This window comes from Camelus bactrianus, chromosome 26, assembly GCF_048773025.1.
Source record: "Camelus bactrianus isolate YW-2024 breed Bactrian camel chromosome 26, ASM4877302v1, whole genome shotgun sequence".
Classification (NCBI taxonomy): domain Eukaryota; kingdom Metazoa; phylum Chordata; class Mammalia; order Artiodactyla; family Camelidae; genus Camelus; species Camelus bactrianus.
The window spans coordinates 16260490-16273892 of NC_133564.1; positions in this window are offsets into that span (position 1 = coordinate 16260490).

Sequence of the window (13403 nt, forward strand, 5' to 3'; positions counted from 1 at the left end):
ACTTTGAAGTTCCTATTCCTCCAGGTATCTTAGGAATCCTTGGGGTAGCAAAGAGATGATTTTTATATATACTCAGAGATTACTTTTTTTTTTAATGCACTAGCCCTTTCTTAAGTATTTGTCACCAAAGCTAAGGGTGAACCTGTATCCTTATCTTTTTTGAAACCAAACTTGGGAAAATAATTTTGGTGTGATTCTCTTCTTGTAGCCAGACCACCCTCTTGCACATGCACATGAGGGTGTGGTTCTCCTGAAGGTTGTAACATTCCAGCTGCCAATCATTCTGGCAAGAGAGAATTTCTGGGACAGGAAATAAGGACCCTGGATTGAGATGAAAGGATACAACTTTCTCCCTTCCTTTTTTTCCCCCTGTTAATCTTTTGTCTGTGTAATTTGCAGGGCTCCAGTCACTGAACCTAAGAGGATAGGGGAAATTTTTTTTCCTCCCTACACCTTCAATAAATGAACAAACTGTGAGATATATCCATACACTGGAATACTACTCTGAAACAAAGAAGAATGAACTATTGATACATGCAAGGGCGTGGCTGAATAGCAATTGACATCATGTGAAGGAAAGAAGCCAGACTCAAAAGACTACATATTGCATATCATTCATACGACATCCTGGACTATGTAAAACTTACAAGAACAGATAGGTGGCTGCCAGAGTCTGGGAGTAGGGGAGGTGATGGGGACGAAGGGGCCAGGGAAAAGTTTCTGGAGTGAAAGAAATGTTTTACGTCATTGACTGTAGTGATGGCTACATGGCTGTGCATTTCTCAAAACTCAAAGAGTTGAACACATCTAAAGGGTTAATTTTACTGCATATAAGTTATATTGCAATCATTTTTTTAAAGTGAGGATCAGTGAAAAAAATGGCACAGAGTGAATGCCCAACAAGTAATTTAAAAAGAATGCCTATTCACATCCCAAGGAAACTATTTTTACTTGAAACATAGTTTGTAATTGGGGTTTGAAATCATAGATGAAGCATTCAGACAATCGCAGCAGGATCCATCATTTATTTATTCATCCCACAGATACCCGCAAGCAACTACCATGTGCATTGTCCTGGATGCTGGGTGTTTAAAGGCAAATGCAAATTAAAAATAACTGAATTCTCCCTAATGAAAATAAGGACCGAGAACTTCCCCTTTCTCCCTGCTCTTTCAGAATTTCCTTCTCTGCCCTCTTCAAATGGAAGTAAATCTTTCTGGTGTCTAAATAAACCTCTCTCCAGTGTCACAGCCAAAGAATGTTTCTCAAGGACCTGAGAGTCATCTCTCTGAAATGTAATCATCAAGGAGGATAATCCTCTATCTCCCAGTTTCCTGGGAGGAGATGGGCTCAGCTCAGCTGTTGCCAAATTGCAAAACCTACTTAAGTAATGAATGGTTTGTGCCCACTTAGCTGCATAGATGAGTGAGGTTTCTCTCTGTCTTTGCAATACCTGCTGTGGATGGTTATGATGTGCATCATATTCTGGCTTACTGTTTATTCAGCAAGAAATTGTTTTCTTTCTCTCCCTCCTTTCTGGGGTGGAGACTGGGGGAGAGATTTTGTTTTTAAGTATTTCCCAGCAGGCAACAGCAGTTAACAAAGAAAAAGCCTTTCCTATTGGTGCTCACATTGGAGGAGTGAATTGATGGAGGTTAGAAAAAGATAAAAAAAATTAAGTAAATTAACATAATATTTTAGATAGTAGTAAATGCTATGGGGCAAAAATGCAGGGAAGGTACGGAGTAGGAATTTGTAATTGTTAGTTTGGTGGTAAGAGAAAATTTCACTAAGAAATTGGAATTTAAGCAAAAAGTCGAAGGAGATGAGGAAGAAAGCCATGAGCCAAATAGGGGCAGAATGGTTTGGGCAAAGGGAACAGCAGGTGCGAAGGCCATGGGGGAGACGCACACCTTACTTCTCCAAGTGAAAACCCCTGGAACAGGGTGCTGGACAGCTGGGAGCTAGTCCCAGCTCTGCGGGTTTTTTCTGCCATATGAGCCCATTTTCCTTATCTGCTAAGTGAAGGCATCCAGCAAGGAGGTGACCAAGACCTCTTCCACTCAAGTCCTGGATTCTAAATGCTCAAACTTCATTGCCTCTCCTTCTTTTGAGATTGCCACTTCCTGATCTGCCTATCTGACCGACCTACTTTCTGTGCTCACAACTCCAAGACTCACGCTTTCTCCATCCACTCAAATAAGTTGGAGGAACCCAACCAAACTCCAATGGAAAATATCAGAGAAGAACTACATAAATGGGAGGATATTCCATGTACACAGAGGGGAAGATTCAACATTGTCAAGATGTCAGTTCTTCCTAACTTGATCAGTAGATTGAATGCAATCCCAGTAGAAATCCTAGCATGTTATTTTGTGGACATTGAGAAACTGATTCTGAATTTTACAGGGAGAGGCAAATGACCCAGCATAGCCATCACAACATTGAAGAACAAAGATGAAGGACTGACGCTACCTGGTTTCAAGACTAACTACAAAGCTACAGTCATCAAAACAGTGTGGCGTTGGCAAAAGAACAGACAAATGGATCAATGGAACAGACTAGAGAACCCAGAAACAGATTCCAATAAATATAGCTAACTGATCTTTGACAAAGGACAATGGCAACACAATGGAGAAAAGAGAGTCTTTTCAACAAACAGTGCTGAAACAACTGAATATCCACATGTGAAAAGAAGATTCTAGACACAGACCTTCCACCCTTCACAATTACATACTGTTTTCATTACCAGAGTTCAGCTATAGCTTATTTCATAATCAGAGACGAAATATTTTTCCAAATCATTTCGGTCACCCAGTTCTTCACAGCCTTATGGGGACACACTGCTTTTCAGTCACATCTAAGAGCTTGGACTTTTTAGCACACTTACAATTGACAACGTAATTTGAAGGCATCACAGAGAACCCTAGGGGTTTGTTGGCATTTCCTCTTTAGTAAACTTATAATTTTGTCTTTCCTGTTTTAAAGATAAACGGTTAGCAGCTACTATGGAAAGTCACTAGAAACTCTGGAAAGACGTTAAAGTCTGAATCACAGGTTTAAAAAAATTTTTTTTGAATGATGCATGAAGTGATCACAACAATATCCCCCAGCTTTGGAAATTTTATAATTCACTTTGTGTGATGGGTGATTTGTAATGCTTGGCTCATGCCATGCAGACGAGGTGACTTTTGTCTCAATGCAGTAAAGCAGGGTAATCTTTGTGAAGACATTTTCAGTGACCATTAGGGACACAAATCTAAGTTAACAGTGTGTGGTGCTACCAAAGCAAATAATGAAACAGAGATGGCAAAGTGGATGAAGAGATGCCTCTACGCTGGCAAAGCTTGTGTGGTCAAAGGCAATGCCAACCATGCTGGCACCCCACTCTTCTGCCTGGGAGCTGGCAAATATTTTTGACAGGGCGTGCAGTACAGATCCCAGTATCATAAATGTTAACATATGGGAAAATAAATTGAGTGTTAAACTAGAGGAAATAGGGCAGCTTTCAAAAGTTACAAGGCCTTGCGAATTCTGCAGAGCTGGGGCTACATCCACTACGTCCACCAGCTGAAAAGCCGTGCCTGACTCTGCCCTGTCGGTCGTTCCAAGTCCTCCTCCAGCTTCGACCCTGGAGATAATAGAGTTTAAATCACAGCTTGGAGGGAAACGCAATCTAAAGAGGAAAAAGAAGACAACAGTTCTGCTTATTTTAAACTTCCTGTCTGAACTACCCATAGGCTAATTTCTTCTAGATCAGACTTTATTTCCTGAGAGCTCCTACGTAACTGTGTGTTCTTATGGCTGCGCTAAGGTATGAAGCCCTTTTCAGGGCCTCGGACCTCCTTTGAATGAGTGTGAACACACGGCTGTTGTGAAACCCCAGCTCCCATCTGACATGGGAATTAGGAGTAACTCCCATAAAGTTCTATTGCGGTTTCGCGTGTTCACGTGCGTGGTTATTTTTGCTTCAGGTGTCCTTTCTTTTTAATGAAGTTATAAAAGCAAACAACCTTTTAATGGTGATTACAAGCTTTCGCACAGCAAAGCCCTTCCCTTCTTGTTCGGCAGTTAAGAGCTTTGCTTTACTGCCTCTGAAAAAACTCTTAGCTTTAAAAGGAGAAGTCCCCCAGCCTGGAATTATGTGAACCCACCCAGGAGGGCAAAGTCCAGCCAGGCCAAGGTGCAGGTACCTGGAAGGAATTTACACAAAGCGCTGGGAGGAGTCACCTTGCAGGGGCTCAGTGTCCCCCTCACTCAGAGGGTTTTTCTTTTTGAGGGGGGGGGCAGTTAATTAGGTTTATTTATTTTTATTTATTTGTTTTTGAACAGAGATACTGGGGATTGAACCTAGGACCTTGTGCATGCCAAGCACGGGTCTTAGTTTTTAAATTTCTAATTTTTTTCTAAATTTCTCCAGCTGTTTGAACATAGTTACTTCAGTTTTGAATGCTGTAGTTTTATTCTGCTCTGTGTTTGTGTTTGGGTGGATAATTTTCATCGGTTAAACTGTTTGTTTGTTTTTTTAACTTTTTTTATTGCATTGTAGTCATTTTACAATGTTGTATCAAATTCCAGTGTAGAGCACGGTTAAACTGTTACGACTTATTTTCTGTGTTCCCCTAGTAGAAGGGCTTTATGGAGATAGGTTGTTTTTTCTTCTTCTTGTAGACATTTTTTGAACAGAGTTTCTAATTCAAGAATATCCTCTCCCATCAGAGCAGTGAATGTCTTTGGTGGACAGTAATGGGGTGAGGAGTCATGCTGTCTTACTTCTCTTTCATTTCTGCAAAATCCTCAGTGTTCTCCTTCCTTCCTTCCTCCTCTTCACCGCCAAGTCTCTTAGGGGCACCATGCTCCGTCCTTTCTCTGTTCACCTGATTCTCCCCAGAAGCAGTGCTTCTGTGAAGTTGCTGCTTCCAGGCCGGTGCACTTTCAAGCGCCTTCTCTCTGTGCTGTGGACGTGTCACTTGGTATTGAAACTCACTCTTCCTGTGGGTGACTTTGGCCACATCGAAGTCCTCCACGCCTCTTTACCCTTCTCCCTGGGGATGTGAAGTCTCCTCTCTCCCACACTCTGTGCCCAGCTTACACCGACAAGTGACGGGAGCGCTCTAGGAAGACAATGTTTAATTCTCTGCTTACCGAGAATTCCAATTTTGCGCATAACCTCTATCTTCTGTTAATGCAGAAGGCATGCGCCCCGGGTGTGGTCTTCCTGGGCTTCTATAGAATTTAAGGTTTGTATGAAGAGATTCCATTTCAAGTGGCTGCAATTATGCTTCAAACCTAGAAATTTCCTTGGATTTAGTGCTTCTTAACGTTTTGGAACTCATTTTCTCTCTTCATCAGCACAAAAATCACCTACACTATTGAAATGGTTATAAAGTTCAAGATAGATGAAATAGTATGACTAGAAACAAGTCAAAGCAATGAGACAAAGTGCTATCATCTTTCCAGACACACCCTTTCCCTTCCCCAGATTCTGATGCATAAACACATCCTCACTTCCTTCTGAATCGCTGAAACAACTAATTCCCAGAGCCGTTGTCTCAGTCTGTTCAGGCTGCTTTAACAAAAATACCGTGGACTGGATGGCTTATAAACAACAGAAATCTATTCTCACAGTTCTGGAGGCTGAGAAGTCCAAGATCAAGTCACGGTCAGATTTGGTGCCTGGTGAAGCCCTGCTTCCTGGTTCATAGATGGCTGTCCTCTTGCTGTGACCTCCATGACAGAAGGAAGGTCTCTGGGGCCTCTTTTATATGGACACGAGTCCCATTCATGAAGGACCCACCCTGGTGACCTATCACCTCCTGAGGCCTCACCTCCTCCGACCATCACACTGGGGGAGGAGGCCTCAACGTATGAATTTTGCAGAGACACAGACATTCAGTCTAGAGCAGCCGTCACGCTGGATCAGAATACTTTGCCGTAGTTGTCTGGTGCAGAAGCATTTTGATGCCTCTGAACTGATACCTTTTTCAATTCCTCTGTTCTCTCCTTACTTCTCACTGGCTGTTCTGTCCATTTTTAGTGGTATAGTTTGACTCACACCCAATATCTATTGTCCATGATATTATTCACTGTATCAATGATATCAGCCGAGAGAAGGAATAAGGAGAGAAGTCCCACTTCTCTTTCCCTTCTCCCGCCATTATTTAGCTGCATTCTTTCCACCTTGCCGGACCATGCACTCACATACTACGACTCCCGTCCCGTCCCTGCCCTGCCCTTGTTTTAGTCTTGGCCATGCAATTAAACACATCAAGCTTTCATCATCAGTCCTTTTGCTGAAGTTTCTCCAGTTATCTTTTGCTGGATGCAACTCATCCCTTAAGAGAGGGTCTGTAGAAGGGCATCCTGTGTGGTCCTTATCGCCCATGGGGTCTCCAGTGTGGGTGAAGGTAGCATTGCTTCTGCAGGAGCAGCAGATACAGAGAGAGGCAGTGGCGCTCCTTGCAGACTTGACAGTGAAGAAAAAGGAGACAAGAGGGGAAATGTTGAGAATCTAGAAGAAATGAAAGAAATACACTTTTACATCATAATGGTCACACTATAAGGAAAAAAAATTCGGTTTCCCTTAACAATTTGAACGCCCCACTATTTCCCAACCTGCAGGAACAAGTGATGCCGTGTTAATACATATCCCGGCTGTCCTCAGCTGGAAAGTCCAACCCCTGCAACCTCAGGAATTCAACAGCAGACCCCCCGCCACAGCTACCACCCACTTTCAGAGTCCCCCCTGACCTTGAGGATCTTAGGCTCCTGGTCTTGTGCATCAGTCCGCTAAGCACATTGGTTCCATCCTCGCCTGGGAGTCGCTGCCCCCCTGGGCCTTTGGCTGGCCTCACTGCCTTGCTGCTTTTAGCCGAATCCTCATTCCCTGGCTGACGCTGCTGCACACTCTCCTGGAGCAATCCGACTCCAGAACATCCGAGAACTTCTCCTGGTCATCTGCCTCTGCCCGCTTCAGGGGAGTTCCTGCCATTCTACTTGATCGGCCACCCAGGCTCAGGCCGTGGCTAATCAAACCACTAAAAAGAGTAAGGGAAATAAGAAATAAACCTCCACTTACGGGTGGGGGCTGTGGGTCCTGGGGTGGCAGCTTACACGCCCTCAGCGATTCCTTTCTCAGGCTTCACACCCCTCCAGGGTGACGGAGTGTCCTTAGGGGCTCAAGGAGCGGTCAGGATGCTTCTAAGAACAGCGCCTACTACCTTCAGCATCTTACTGGCTCCAGCTGGTCACATCCTCATGCTGGATTGTCTTCCCAGAATCTAGTCTCTGACATATTCTTCTGGTTCTTTTCGGAGGAGGCTTCTCAGCCCTGGTGTTAATCATTTTAGGCAAACAGATGCCCTGGAAGGGAGTCCTCCCATCCTCACACCTGGCGTACATCTAACCTCTAACAAAGCACCTGCCACACAAGCCCCCTCGTCCCGTCCGTGACCTAAGATGACATTCTAGGATAGGGTCGGACTGTATCAAGAAACAGCTTAAATGCTTAATAGTTTGTTTGTCTGATTTATAAGTATGTTGAAATGCACCTAATTTCAAAATTGCTGAGTCAAGGTGTCATGCATCCCATGAATCTGGAGGGAATTATAGTGCCAACTGGTCTGCGATGAAAATTATATTGCTGACCCAGAAGGAAGCAAATTAAGATCACCTCAATAATCAAAAGTTAATTAAATTCCACCTGGTGGTTTTATAAGGCATTTAAAAAATGGGTTTGAGTCCACCTTGTTAAAAGTAAAAGTCACCACCAGCAGGTTCTGATCCCCCTCCACTGCTACCGGGAAGGAATATTTTCTTAGCTCCTTCTAAAGCCCACTCAATAATAACATTAGCCTTGCCCAATCTAGGGGAGAAAAGTACCCACTAATTTTAGCTACATAGAAATTGCAGTCACATGTTTGAGCTCTGGGATCCTCTGATAAATTCTTGAATTAATTTAAGTCCGGGAGAGGATGGGTAATTTGGAATCAGTGTTCCATAATACGGATCCGAGCTATTTTATATCCAGGGTATGTGACTGATAAAACTGAGTGTGTACAGTGGGCTCCATACTTTAATAGTACTGTCTTCTTTCTTACCACATTCTTGCAAAAGAGATATTAATACCCAATTTTCTATACAAAGAAAACTGCTTCTCATAGATATTAAGACATTGCCCAAAAGTCATCAGCAAGCAAAAACTGAACCCAGATTCACCTGATTTCAAAAACCTAAGCCCTCTCCGCTACACCATGCTGCCCTTCCATATGCCCTGGAGTGTATAGATGAAGATTCTGTTCTCTGGATGGTCTTATTTTGGAGTTTTTACTTCCTTTGGTGTTCCTGGCAGAGTGGTTTCCTGGAGGTGGGTGCACGTCCTAAAGAGGCATTCAGTCCCCACCCGCATCTCCTAGTGTGCCTTCCTCTACCGCAGAAGTTGGCAATCTACCAGCCATATCTCCTGTCTTTCTTGCAGCCGGGCTTCTAACTGTGAATTAGGTTCAACTAGTTCTCTGCACTTGTGTGAGACTGGGAGTCAGGACTGAAGCAGATGCCACCTGGCCATCGCTGTAACCACTGGCAAATGTGATAGGAGACATGGGGACTTCGGAAAGCTGCGTCTCAATGTCCAGTCCCTAATTGAATGGTTGTTGAGAGATAGTTAGGGTGGGGGTCTCAGGGACTTCCTGGCTCTCAGATTTCAGCTAAAGCAGCATGTTCTCACGGTCAGTACTCCGATGCCAGCCTCCCGATTTCCGACCTTCGTGGTTGTGGCAGAGGTGGAAGGAACTCTTTCCAACAATGGGAACACCTGCACCTCCCTAGTCAGTGCCTCTCTGCTGAAAATAGCCAGAGTGGTTTCTGTTTCCGGCAACTGAGCCTTGCTGATACGCACTCTTCTCCATCTTTCCCACTAACTGCTGGTCTTTGCAACCGTCAATCCTTCAACTGATCCTTTAAGCTCTAAAATGAGAGCTTTGAATATCTCCATCACTCCCAGTCTCCCTTCTCCGGATTTGTTTTTCTCCATAGTAGTTACTGTCACTCAAAGATTATTTCTTGGTTGGATGTCCCACCCGCCACTAGAATTTCAGCTCTATTCGAGCAAAGTCTTCGTTTTGTTCACTTCTGTACAGCCCTGTAATAGAACACTATTAGCAAATGGTGGGAATTCAATAAATGGTGCTGAATGAATGAGTCTACCTTTCTTAACGGACGTTACTGGGAAATTAATGCATTAGTTATAGAGCCATCAGCAATGTACCCTCAGTAATGCCGCTTCACGGAACTTTTACCTGGATTTAGAAAGTCCTCAAACACAAAATGATATGCGTTCTCTGGATCTCAGGATTAAATTTAGGGTGATCAACTCCTTCCAGTTTGCCTGAGACTTTCCCGGCTTTAGCACTAAAGTCTCACGTCCTGGGAACCCCATCAGTCCCGGGCAAACCAAGATGACTGGTTACCTTAGTTGAATTAATGAGATGCTGAAGAACGGCATTTGGAATTATATTCATTTAAATCAGTCTTGCAAATAAAGATTTGCAAACATGACTCTTTTAAACCGGACTGTAGTTTCCTTCCCAGATCACAGCTGTCTTGCAAGTGATCCCCAAAGTGATCAAGGTGAAATTTGAACAATGGCCTTGGGCTGCATTCAACATTTTAATATTCTTATTTTCCTGCATGTTGAATATGCTATAGCTGAGTATATGAAATGTAATTAATATCATATTTCATAATTAAATTTTAAAATGTGATACAGGAACATCCCAGAGAAAAGCTATAGCAGCATTAGATCCTTCGGGGAAGGCAAGAGAAGTCTGTTTATAATCTCATTGGGAAACAGAAGAGTGAATTCTATTGAGAGCATTTATCAATGTTAATTCCAGGGATGAATAAAGGCTTAGCCATCATGAACCACAAGGTACTCAACAGCTCTAGCTGCTAACATCCTGAAACTTCAGACAGCATGTTCAAGTATAATTTGTGGATTGGAAATTATGCCTTTGATCTGGTGCATTAGGGAGAATTTGGAGAATATGAGCATTCTCAGATCTACGACCCAGACTTCTGGTAGTTGGATCATCGTGGAGATTCTCTCTCCCTGACGGCTCATGTGGTTGAACGAACATTTGGATGTTCAGATTTTAAAATATTCTTCTCAACCAAAACCAAAACTCAGAGATGCTATCACCCTGGAATTTGTTTTGCACCTGCAAAAACAGTTGTGTTACTGAAATCAACTGTTTGCACTGCACAGACTGCTGCATGTGGCGGTGGTGCCGCTCGGCCGGTGTGCAAGGGGTTAACCGAGCTTGTTGCACAATTCCAGCACAATGCGTGTTCCTCGGAGCCAGCGATCTCTGTTTGAACATGTTTATGAAGCAGATACAGAGAAACTGACCAAGCCTCCAGAGGCCAACCTGCTTAGAGGAACAGAAGCATTCATGCCGCTTTTCTTCTGAAGAGCTTGGCCAAAGGACTCCAGAAAACGCTCTTTTCCGAATGTGTGAACTCTGAAATGTCCTAAGTCTTGATCCTTCCACGGTATGACTCAAGTTCTTGGCCAGACTTCACATTTTTGCTCACACCGGCTACTCGGCCTGGCCACTTCCTTCCTTCCAGGCGCTATTTTCGGTAGCAGAGCCCCTGCACCTGTTGTTAGTGTGGCCACAGAAGGAAACTGCGACAAAACCCTCATCTGTCCGCGCAGCAGCGCTAGCACTGCCCAAGCCGGGGCAGGGGACAGGATCAGTGTCCAGAGGGCCAGTCGGGGCCCAGAGGCTAGGCAGCCTCTGGAGGGAACATCTCACCCATCGCCTCCCCGTGTCCCCCGACCCGAACCTTTGGCAATGGGGGCACTCCTCTCCAGGTCTGTGGCTGGGCATATTCTTAAGGGGCGCAGCCAAAGGTCCCAGCCCTGTCCTTTGGATACTGGTATGTGGATCCCAGGGAAGGAGCGTGCTGGGGTGACTGCCTAATTTCCACACATCGACGTTGTGACTGAGACACCAACTCGAGAAGCTTCAAGTCCCAAGGACTGGGACCCCCTCGGGGAGGGGTCTGCTGCAGCCTGCGAACAGATGGAGAGCTGGCTCCCAGCCCCCTTGGCTGATCAGCTTCAGGTCCCGCTGGCTCTGATCATCCAGGCCCTGGGAAAGCCAGCGGGTGGCATTTGAAGATGAGGTGGCCGAACACCACTGGGTAAAAACCAGTTTCTGCTTCCATTCTCTTCCCAAAACAAGCCTGGTGCTGAGATCCTGGGATCTGACCCAGCACGCCAGGGACCCATTTCGGGTACCTGCTTGCAAACCTCTCCCTAGCCTGCTTTTTGTCTTCCTTCGGCAGAAATTTGGCAGCGTAGGGGGGTTCTTACTCTTACCTTTCATCTGAGTCTGTTTGTCCATAGCTAGACTAACAGGGGGCTTTTAAACCTAATGAATTCAACGTTCAAAGAATGGCCTCAAGCAAATGGAATGTCTCATGTTCCATTAGGGCAGGAGGCTGTTTGGGGCTTAACATTGTTTTTATTCACATGCAAAATACTTCCGAAAGCACCAATTTGAAAACTCAGAATCCTGAAACCAAATCACTAATCTTCCTCGTTCCTAAAATTTTTATCTCACTAGTGGTTACCTGATAGTTTAGTACCCTTTACATTTGGGAGAATTAAAAAAAAAAAAAAAGGCTACTATTTTGGGATTCTGATGTCCAATGGGTTTGTGTGTATTTCTTTTCCATGTATATTTCTTCTTCTCTATAAATACATTTAAATAGACTAAACACCTCCTCTGGCAGTTACTTCATCAAAACATGGAAAAAATGTTATGGTTGAGCATGGATTTATTTTGAGACTTACAAATGGTGTTCTGGAAACCCTTTGCGATTCGCCGGCGTACTGGGTTCTCAACCTTCCGACTAGGAGGAAGTTCCTGTTCCTGAATTCACAATTCACAGCTGCGCAAGGGTCCTCGTTATCAAGGGAGACCTGGGTGCTGGCTGGTGAACCTGCTAGTTACACACACACACACACACGCACGCACACACACGCGCCCATCGTAAAAGCATATCAGCTCTCACAGATGCCAGATGAATGAAGCACGTGTCCCCTGAACTTCCTCTAACGGACAATGAGGTCTGAGGCTGGAGCCCCTGAGATGCCCCATCTAGTTTGTTTTTCTTCCTCCTGCCAAGCCCAGGCCCGAGATAACTAGCTAGTGTCCCTACACTGCTGGCAAGTAACACTTTGAAACATGACAGCCTTTCTCAGAAATAGTTTTAACAGGATTCTGTTTCTCCTGAAACTTCTTGGCCACAGATGATTCCCTTTGGTCCCTCCACTGTGCATTTCCAAATCCTCCATCCTCTCTCGCCTGGGAAGATTCTGTGCCTAGGGTCATCACTCGGACGTTGGAGGAAGCACCTGGGGCGGTGCTGGGGCCCCCTGCAGAGTCGTTGTGAGCTGGGGTTTGGAAGAGGGTAGGGGGACAGGGATCAAGGGCTACACTTAACCATTTAATCCCCAGATTGTGAGACTGAGGGCCACCCTCTGTCACCGGTTTTCAGTGTGCTCTGAAACAGGATGACGAGGTAGAAGGAGTTAGATACAAGTCATGGAGAACTGGACCTGTTCATTCAGGACCTGCGAGAGGGTGGGTCTGAGGAGCACAGCGCGAAGGCGGCGGACATCTCTCCTCCTCGCAGCCTCTCCCCTCGCTGAGAAAGCCAGGCTTTCCTGTGACGCTGAGGGGAACAAAGTGCTCCTCCCAGGAGCAGTCCACCCTCCACACGTGGCAACTCGACCATCCCCCGCCCACCAGTAAAATGCTTCAGTTAATTTTTGTTCAGGGCTGGATAATTTTGTGGCCACTAATTATATCTGCAGCTACACATAGAGAGAGGCCTAAAAATAGCCCTTTGTCCTCTCACTGAAGGCACCTTTTCAAATATTAACCTCGCAGTCTCCCCCGCCACCCCCAGAGGGAGGATGCAGGCAGCTGACTCCGATCTTCCGGCAGCGGGCAGCGGGCGGGGCGCAGCGGCTTCCCCAGGTCAGGGACGCACCTGGATGCGCCCAGCGGGTGGTGGAGTCCCAGGTCCTGGAATCCACATTTCTTTCTGGAGAAGACATGCCTAGGGGTGGTGGAGCTCAGTGCTTAGCCTGTGTGAGGTGCTGGGTTCAATCCGCATGACCTCCATTAGGAAAAAAAAAAAAGAGAAGAAAAGACATGCCTTGAGTGCTCAGGGCAGGGCCTAGGGCCGAGGCCCCAGGTCTTAGAAAGACGACTGATGTTGACTAGGAACCCGACAAATATTTCCTGTTACTGAAAATGTCTTATCCAAGAGCCTGGTCTATGACATAAATACAGAATTTTAGTCATATGTTTAAGAACAGGAAA